An 8,839-nucleotide genomic window follows, 5' to 3' on the forward strand; every position below is an offset into this window, starting at 1 on the left:
GGCTGGTCTCAAACTCCTGACATCAAGTGATCTGCCTGTCTCAGCCTCCCAAAGTACTGGGATTACAGGCATGAGCCACTGTGCCTGGCCCAGGCAGTGTTCTTTTTCCTGTTTTGCAGACAAGAAGACCAAGGCTCAGAGAAATCTGTAGTCGGCCCAGAGCTATATATACAGCAGGAAGGTGGGGGAATTGCGATTCAAACTCTCCGGCCTGCTGTCTCCCTGGGAATTCGGTTCTCACTGCCTCCATATAAAGAAATACACGTGCAGGAAGCAGCCCAGAGCACCCTCCTCTCCCTCCCGAAAACCCACACAGTGATCCTGGCCAAGCCCCCTGGGTCCAGGAGGAGCCATGTCCCCATTAGGCATCTCTGAGCTGTGCTTTCACATTGGGGTCCCCCCCGCAGGGCTGGTGGAACACAAAGAGGGGTGGCCAAGGCAGAGAAAGAACCCGACAGGCCAGGAGTCGGCTTTTCTCCCTGCTTTCTTCCTCCCTTGCTTCTTTGTTAAGCTCCCTTTCAGCTGAACCGGCGGAGCCTGGGTGTTCCAAGCTGACAATAATTGCTGCGTCTAGACAGTGTCTGGTATGAGGCCTCCCTCTCCGCGCCTCGCCGGCCTCCCCGAGGCTCCTATTCCCAGCCCTGCTGGCCCCTGCTCTGCGCCCTCTGTTTCCCACACCCCTGCCCCTCTCGGCTGCCCAGGGTGCCCTGTCCTGCCTCCCTCCTGCTCTAGGCCTCCCTCGAATTTTCAATCCTTGCATCTCTTCCTCCCTCCCCAGCCGCACCCCAGGCACTGGCCCCATTCCCTCCCACAGCCTGAAATTCAGGGAACAAAGGTGGTTTTGCATCTGGCTGTGGCTGGGGGACCTTCGAAGGAGACTGAGCCAGGCAAACCCTCCCCTCCTAGCTCTTGGCTCCCCAGGAGCCGGAGACTCACATTGTTGGCTTCTAGGCTGATCTGGGAAGTTCTGGGATTGATACTTGAAACAGCCTTAAGCCTCCTTCCCTCATCTTCCTATCTGACCTGGAAGGGAACCCAGAGAAATCAACGCGGAAAAGACTTAGGACAGATACAAGGAAGAACTTCCTAGTGACTCTGACTGGCAGACATGAATGGAATGGTTTTAAGAGTTTCAGGGGAAAGGAATTCAGGCTTCACAATATCTAAGAGTTCCTCCTGCCCGGCTCAGATCTGCAGCTCTGGAAGGTTCCCCAGAAGCCAGAGTCTCCTCACTGGTATCAGATGCTCAGGGTGACCCGATATAATAACAACCACAGCCAGCATTTGCCTGGCCCTTTCCTTGCATCAGGCGCTGTGCAAACTCTGCATGCGTATCAATTGATATCATCCTCTCCAGGACCCTGAGAGACAGAATAAGCTTATGATTAGTTCCGTTTTACAGAGGAGGAAAACTGAGACACAGAGGGGTTAAGTAACTTGCCCAAAGGTACCCAGCCAGGAGAGGAGAAGCCAAGAATTGAAGCCACAGAGGTTGACTCCAGAGCTCCAATAACGACTGATGATAGGAACACGAAATACTGAAAATCATCTACCCGGGACTGGGATGAGCCCTTGGCGTCTAGTGTTTCCTTGCATCTCACGAGGCTGTTAAGATCCAGGGTTAGGCCCACTATACAGATGAACAGAGAAGAGCCTGGGGCTGCAGGCTGTGACCAGATGGTGACCTAACTCCATGTCCGAAAGGCCGAGCAATCCAGGCTACTGGACTGGACTCACCATGGAGTGGGAGCTCCATACACGTGCGTGACCATTTCCCACTCCTTCCTTCTGGGCTTTCTTGGGCACCTCCTGCCCTGATCAAGCTGGGGGAGATAGAGGCCAATGTGGGTGCGGCTCTGTCCTCAGGAGACCATGGCTTACAGGAGACTGGCAAAGCAGCCAGCTTCAATCTGGAGGAGGAATTGTGATGATACAAGGGATATGGGACCTCTGGGAGCCAACAGGAGGGACCCTAAATCCAAGAGGGCTTCCTAGAGGAGGTGGAACCAACATGGCTTCCTGACAGATGAGTCAAAGTTTGGCGGGCCAAGAGGGGAGAGAAAAGTGTTCCAGGAAGAGGAAATCCGCACGTAAGAAGGTCTCGAAGTGAGAGAACAGGGTAATCCAGAAGAACTAGAGAAACTTAAGCAGCTGTGTCAGGTCAAACAGTGGATGGGAATCACAAGGCTGGAGCCCAGCTGATCAGGAAGGCCGTTGAGTGCAGGTTGAGAGCTGGGACTTATCCCCAGGCAGGGAGGCCTATTGGGAGACTGCTCTGAGAGTCCAGGCAAGTGGGGCTGTGTGGACTGAGAGGATGTGGAATGGAGTGGGGCCGGAGGACTGGAGAGGCCCTCAAGCGTTGTAAAAAGAGAGTCTCCTCTTGATGTGGATCTGGCCTGCAAGTGTGATGCTGTTCCAGACACAGAGAACAGCATGGACAAAGGCTTTCTTTTCTTTTTTTTCAGACGGAGTCTTGCTCTGTTGCCAGGCTGGAGTTCAGTGGCGTGATCTCGGCTCACGGCAACCTCCTCCTCCCAGGTTCAAGTGATTCTCCTGCCTCAGCCTCCCAAATAGCTGGGATTACAGACATGTGTGCCACCAGGCCCTGTTTTTTTTGTTGTTTTTTGTTTTTTGTTTTTTTTTTTGAGACGGAGTCTTGCTCTGTTGCCCAGGCTGGAGTGCAGTGGCCTGATCTCAGCTCACTGCAAGCTCCGCCTCCTATGTTCACACCATTCTCCTGCCTCAGCCTCCCAAGTAGCTGGAACTATAGGCACCCGCCACCACATCTGGCTAATTTTTTGTATTTTTTTAGTAGAGACAGGATGGTCTTGATCTCCTGACCTCGTGATCTGCCTGCCTGGGCCTCCCAAAGTGCTGTGATTACAGGCGTGAGCCACCACGCCTGGCCAAGTTTTGTATTTTTAGTAGAGACAGAGTTTCACCATGTTGGCCAGGTTGGTGTCAAACTCCTGACCTCAGGTGATTGTCAGCCTTGGCCTCCCAAAGTGCTGGGATTACAGATGTGAGCCACTGCACCCGGCCAGACAAAGGCTTTCAACTGGTGGGCAGCCTGGTGTGCTATGGGAGGAGGAGGACACCCTGGAAAGACAGTAGGGTCAGGCACTGAACTACCTTTGGAAGCAAGTAGGAGCAACATCGAAGGTTTGCTGGCTGAGGAAGGAGGATTAATTGGAACGATTAAGCTGGAAGCTCTGTAAGATGGATTAGATGGGCAAACTTGGAGGCAGGAAGGCTGGGAGGAGGCTGCTGCTACGTGATTTTTCTTCCCCAACAGGTTCCCAGTTCCTGATTTCTGGCCACCCCGCTCTTACGGTGAGTCATTTTGTTTGTGTTTTTTAGAAGCGAGGTCTCGCTGTGTTACCCGGGCTGGAGTGCAGTGGCTACTTACAGGCATGATCATAGCACACTGCAGCCTCGAACTCCTGGACTAAAGCAGTTCTCCTGCCTCAGCCTCCAGAGCAGCTGGGACTGCAGACACGCACCACAGACAGAGCCCAGCCTGAGTCATTCTGATTCTGTAACTGGCTTCCTCTCGGTGAGCTGGCTCACACCCTCCACCCCCAGCTGGAGAAGGAAAGAGGATGCTCACCGTTCATTCCTCATGCAGGCCATCGATGGAAATGTCAGATAGTGCGAGTCCACGCCTGAACACCTCTGGGGTCCGCTCTGGGACTGACACTGGCAGATTCATCGATGAGCTCCCGCCTGCTACCTCTGGGCCTGCATTGCGGTGATACGGCCAAGGGCCTGGGTCTTCAATTCTCCAGACTTGCCGAATGCACAGTGCAGGCCTCCTCGGCAACTGCAGACAAGCAGAGGCAGCAGCACCTGGGCTCTGCCTGTGCCTGGTACAGTGAGGTGAGGGTGGGGGTAGAAATGAGGGTCCTCTCTGTGCAAGGGGGGAAGATAGAAGAACAAAATTTCACCCTAACGTAGTGTCTTTAGACCATGAAATGTTGTGCTCCTGTTAGTCTGATATCAGGGGCTTGCAGCCTGGCAAAGGAAAAGAAAAACAGGCTGAGGCACGTGATAGAAGACAGGCAGGGATGCCACAATCTTAACCATGGCAAAGACCAGGATCAAACAGGCCCTCCATCTCTGACCCCAAATCCCTGGGCAGATGGTTCCAGAACTCAGAATTTTCCCAGTTTTAGAAAGATGGGGCCAGGTGCAGTGGCTCACGTCTGTAATCCCAGCACTTTGGGAGGACGAGGTGGGTGGATCACCTGAGGTCAGGAGTTCGAGACCAGCCTGGCCAACGTGGTGAAACCCTGTCTCTACTAAAAATGCAAAAATCTACAACAAAAAAACTTAGCCGGGTGTGGTGGTGCATGCCTGTAATCCCAGCTACTTGGGAGGCTGAGGCAGGAGAATTCTTTGAACCTGGGAGGCGGAGGTTGCAGTGAGCCAAGATCAAGCCACTGCACTCCAGTCTGGGCAACAGAGCAAGAGTCCATTCCCCCTCCCCCCAAAAAGAAAGATGATGTGATACACATCGCATATTTCCTGACACTCCCAACCAAACATATTTATGCAACTGTTGCAAAGTGACAAGGAAAGATTGTAAATAGGCTCTGAATCTCAGTTTTCTCATCCATGCAGTGGGGCAATGGTGGTATGCACCTCCCAGGGCTGTTCGGAGAATCTGATGCCTCCCATTGCACTGGTGAGCCTGGCACAGGCACAGGTCCCATCCCAGGCCCTTTGGACTGTCTGTTCCTTTGGTCTGGAACATTCGTCCCGATACCTCTTGAGAGGGCTCCCTCACCTCCTTCAGGGCACTGCCCAAATGCTACCTCCTCACAGAGGCTTTCCCTGACCACCCCGTCTCATTCCTCTTCCTGCATAACCTCTGTCACCTGACATTTTATATCATCAATTACTCATTTATTAATTTCCTGCTCTCCCACAGTAGCACCTGAGCTCTGTGAGGGGAAGACTCTGTTCTGTTGTGGGCTGTGCCCCCAACACCTCGGACAGCACCTGCACAGGCGGGCGTTTTTGTTGGATGAAGGATTTTCTGTTAAATGTGTCTAGCACACACACACAGCCCAGCAGGTACGATGGTGATTATTATTGTTATTGCTGGTGCTCTATTATTGTTATTAGTATCTGTTGAGAAAGACCCTGAGCTATACCAACCCTTGGTTCTCCACCTGTGAAATGGGCAACCTGGGCACTGAGGCACCAGCCTTGGGAAGCCAGTAGGGGGTCCCTGCAGGAGAGACAAAGAACACTGCCCGCCCCCCGGGGGAGCCTGTGCCCCTCACAGGAGAGAGAAGCGGGGCGGGGGTGGGGGGGAGCAGAGGGAGCTTGCAGCCCCACACGCAGGGCTGCCAGAAGGCCATACATAATTCATTGCCAAATGGGGCTGCGGGCGGCTCTCCGCGGCATGCGCTGGGGGCTCACTCTGCGCCTGGCACTTTGCTGACTGTGCCTCGCACATCGCCTCATTGCATCTTCATGGGTTTGCAGGGTGTGACCCTTCCCCCTGTTTTACCCAAGGGGATCCTGAGGCTCAGAGGATGGGGCCACCGTGCTAGTCACACAGCCTCTCTGTGGCAAAGCTGGGCCTCGGATCAGCAGATTCGGCCCCCGGCGGCCCCCATTCACTGCCTCTCTGTTGAGGGAAGAGACGGGCCTGGGGAGTTGGTGGGAGGCACAAAGGAGACCCCACTCTGAGACAGGCTGCAGAACAGGGAGCTGGGTCTCAGCAGGGCTGGGGAAGGCTCTAGCCCCAGCCCTCCACCCAACCCCCTGCCCTCCTCTCCCAGAGGAGATGCTCCCCAAATCAGCCATCATGAGCACTGGCTCTGGGGGGCGGGGCTGGGAGCAGTTTGCTCAGCTGTGAAGTGGGAATAACAGAAGCCGTCCCTGGGACTATGAGATCAAGGTGCTCAAGAAAAGTGGTGTCTGCTGAGGGGAAGAGCCAATCCCAAAAGCTTGCATACTCTCATTCTGTTTATTGGTTTGTTTTTGTTTTTGAGACAGGGTCTCACCCTGTCACCCAGGCTGCAGTGCAGTGGTGCAATCTCGGCTCACTGCAACCTCCACCTCCTGGGCTCAAGTGATCCTCCCATCTCAGACCCCAAGAAGCTGGGGCTACAGGCATGTGCCACCGTGTCCGGCTAATTTTTGTGTTTTTTGTAGAGACAGGGTTCCACCATGTTGCCCAGGCTGGTCTCAAACTCCTGAGCTCAAGTGATCCGCGTGCCTCAGCCTGCGATAAAATTGCACAGAAGTAAATACACACACATGCGTATAAGGAAAACCGGGGAAACCTGAGCAAGAACAGTCACACCCTGGCTGTGATGGCGTCCAGTAGTTCTGCGAGATGTTACCGCTGGGGAAACTGAGTGAAGGTGGGTACCTGGGATATCCCTCCCTCTTTCTTTCTTTTCTTTTCCTTTCTTTCTTTCTTTCTTTCTTTCTTTCTTTCTTTCTTTCTTTCTTTCTTTCTTTCTTTCTCTCTCTCTCTTTTTCTTTCTTTCTTCCTTCCTTCCTTCCTCCTTCCTTCCTTCCTCCTTCCTTCCTTCCTCCTCCCCTCCCCTTCCTTCCTTTCCTTTCCTTTCCTTTCCTTTCTTTTAGAGTTACCCTCTTGTTGCCCAGGCTGGAGTGCAATAGCACAATCTCAGCTTGCCTCAACCTCCATCTCCCGGGTTCAAGCGATTCTCTTGCCTCAGGCATGAGCCACCATGCCTGGCTAATTTTGAATTTTTAGTATACACGGGGTTTCTCCATGTTGGTCAGGCTGATCTCGAACTCCCGACCTTGGGTGATCCACCTGCCTCGGCCTCCCAAAGTGCTGGGATTACAGGCGTGAGCCACTGCGCCCAGCCTCTCTGTTTTATTTCTTATAACTGTACAGGAATCTACAATGATCGTAACAAAAATTTCAATTAAGGCCACTCTAGGCAAACGGGCTGTGGGGTAGCCCTGCTTCACAAGGAGCTGTCAAAAAAATGTTTTTTATTTAAAAAATTTTTTCAATTAAAAAATGTTATCTTCCTCTGCCTAGAAAGGGTTAAGTGAGTCACTGCAGTTAGCTCCCCTTCCCCCACAACCACCTAGACCAGGCCAGGGACCAGCAGGCAGTTGCCTGGCAGCTGGAGTTTTCCTCAGCTGTGGACTATACTTCTTGCATCACTCTGAATGTCTCCAGTCTTTATTCCAGAATGTTCTGGTCCTCTCCCACTTTTCCAAGGACAGGAATTCCCTAGTGGGGCTCCAGAAGAGGGTCTGGCGGAGAATAAGGAAGGCCCTTGTCATCCATTGGCCACAGGCTGGGAAATCTCGGTCCCAGTCCCAGCCCAGCCTCAATATTAGGCTGTCAATCACGCCCCCACCCCCTTGGTCCTTCACCTCCAGGAGAGTTGGGGATACTGGAAAGAATGTTGAGTGAGGCCGGGCACGGTGGCTTACGCCTGTAATCCCAGCACTTTGGGAGGCCGAGGTGGGCAGATCACGAGATCAGGAGATGGAGACCATCCTGGCTAACTTGGTGAAACCCCCTCTCTACTTAAAATACAAAAAATTAGGTGGGCGTGGTGGCAGGCACCTGTGGTCCCAGCTACTTGGGAAGGCAGGAGAATGGCGTGAACCCGGCAGGCAGAGCTTGCAGTGAGCTGAGATTGTGCCACTGCACTCCAGCCTGGGCAACAGAGCAAGACTCCATCTCAAAAAAAAAAAAAAAAAGAATGTTGAGTGTCACAGCCCTTCCCAGTGGCTTATGCCTGAAATCCCAGCCCTTTGGGAGACTGAGGCAGGTGAATTGCTTGAAGCCAAGAGTTCAAGACCAGCCTGGCCAATGTGTTGAAACCCCGACTCTACTAAAAATACAAAAATTAGCTGGGTGTGGTGGCACACACCTGTAGTCCCAGTTACTCAGGAGGCTGAGGCAGGAGAATTGCTTCAACCTGAGCGGCGGAGGTTTCAGTGAGCTGAGATCACACCATTGCACTCAAAAAATAATTAATTAATTTAGTTTAAAAAAGAATGTTGAGTGTCCGGCAATCTGGGTAGAACCCGTTGTGTTTCCACAGGCTAGAATCTGTTGTGCTCTCTAGCGGAATTTCCAGGTCACCTTCACAGTGTGACTCTAGACAATCCCTGACCCCTCTTCAGTTCTTAGATGCCCCATTTGAAGAATGAAAGAATGGCCTAGATGATCCTTTAGGGTATTCCAGGATGATGACAAAGGGGACCAGGCTCTTCTGCTGCTGGCCAAAGAGGACTTTACTTCCCATTCCGTACGGTTGAACAAGAATTGCTGGGCTCCAGTCCTGCCTTTGGCCCTTCCCTACGTGTGACCTTGGGCCCTCTCTGCCTTTCAGCATCAAGACAGTGAGAGAGTTACACAAGCTCAGGTTAGTAAGTCATTCAACAAACATTTACTGAACACTTATCAAATACTGCATGCTGGAGTGGACACTGGAGAAAAAGGTGAGGAGAAGGCCGGGCGCAGTGGCTCATGCCTGTAATTCCAGCACTTTGAGGGGCTGAGGCGGGTGGAACACCTGTGGTCAGGAGTTTGAGACCAGCCTGGCCAACATGGCAAAACCCTGTCTCTACTAAAAGTACAAAAATTAGCCTGGCGTGGTGGTGCATAATCTGTAGTCCCAGCTACTCAGGAGGCTGAGCAGATGAATCGCTTGAACCTGGGAGGTGGAGGCTGCAGTGGACCGAGACTGCACCTCAGCACTCTGGCCTGGGCAACAGAGTGAGACTCTGTCTCAAATAAATAAATAAATAAGGTGAGGATAAAAAAATACCATCTCTGTCTTCACAAAACTTATTGTTTGGGAGGGGAGAATCCCAC

The 8,839-nt window shown here is 52.6% G+C and overlaps 1 long non-coding RNA gene across 2 annotated transcripts; it reads left to right on the forward strand.

The window, feature by feature from the left end:
- The first annotated feature begins 63 nt into the window (after positions 1-63).
- Positions 64-4,308, forward strand: LOC117073058. 2 transcript variants are annotated; one of them, XR_004433091.1, is made up of 3 exons: positions 64-2,538; positions 3,296-3,556; positions 3,629-4,308. It is a non-coding gene; the product is annotated as an uncharacterized LOC117073058 (long non-coding RNA). The 2 variants fall into 2 exon arrangements; XR_004433089.1 differs by lacking the exon at positions 64-2,538 and having other exon boundaries at positions 2,991-3,556.
- The last annotated feature ends 4,531 nt before the right edge of the window (positions 4,309-8,839 follow it).

Source organism: Trachypithecus francoisi, unplaced genomic scaffold, assembly GCF_009764315.1.
Source record: "Trachypithecus francoisi isolate TF-2019V2 unplaced genomic scaffold, Tfra_2.0 Contig01585, whole genome shotgun sequence".
In the NCBI taxonomy this organism is placed as follows: Eukaryota; Metazoa; Chordata; class Mammalia; order Primates; family Cercopithecidae; genus Trachypithecus; species Trachypithecus francoisi.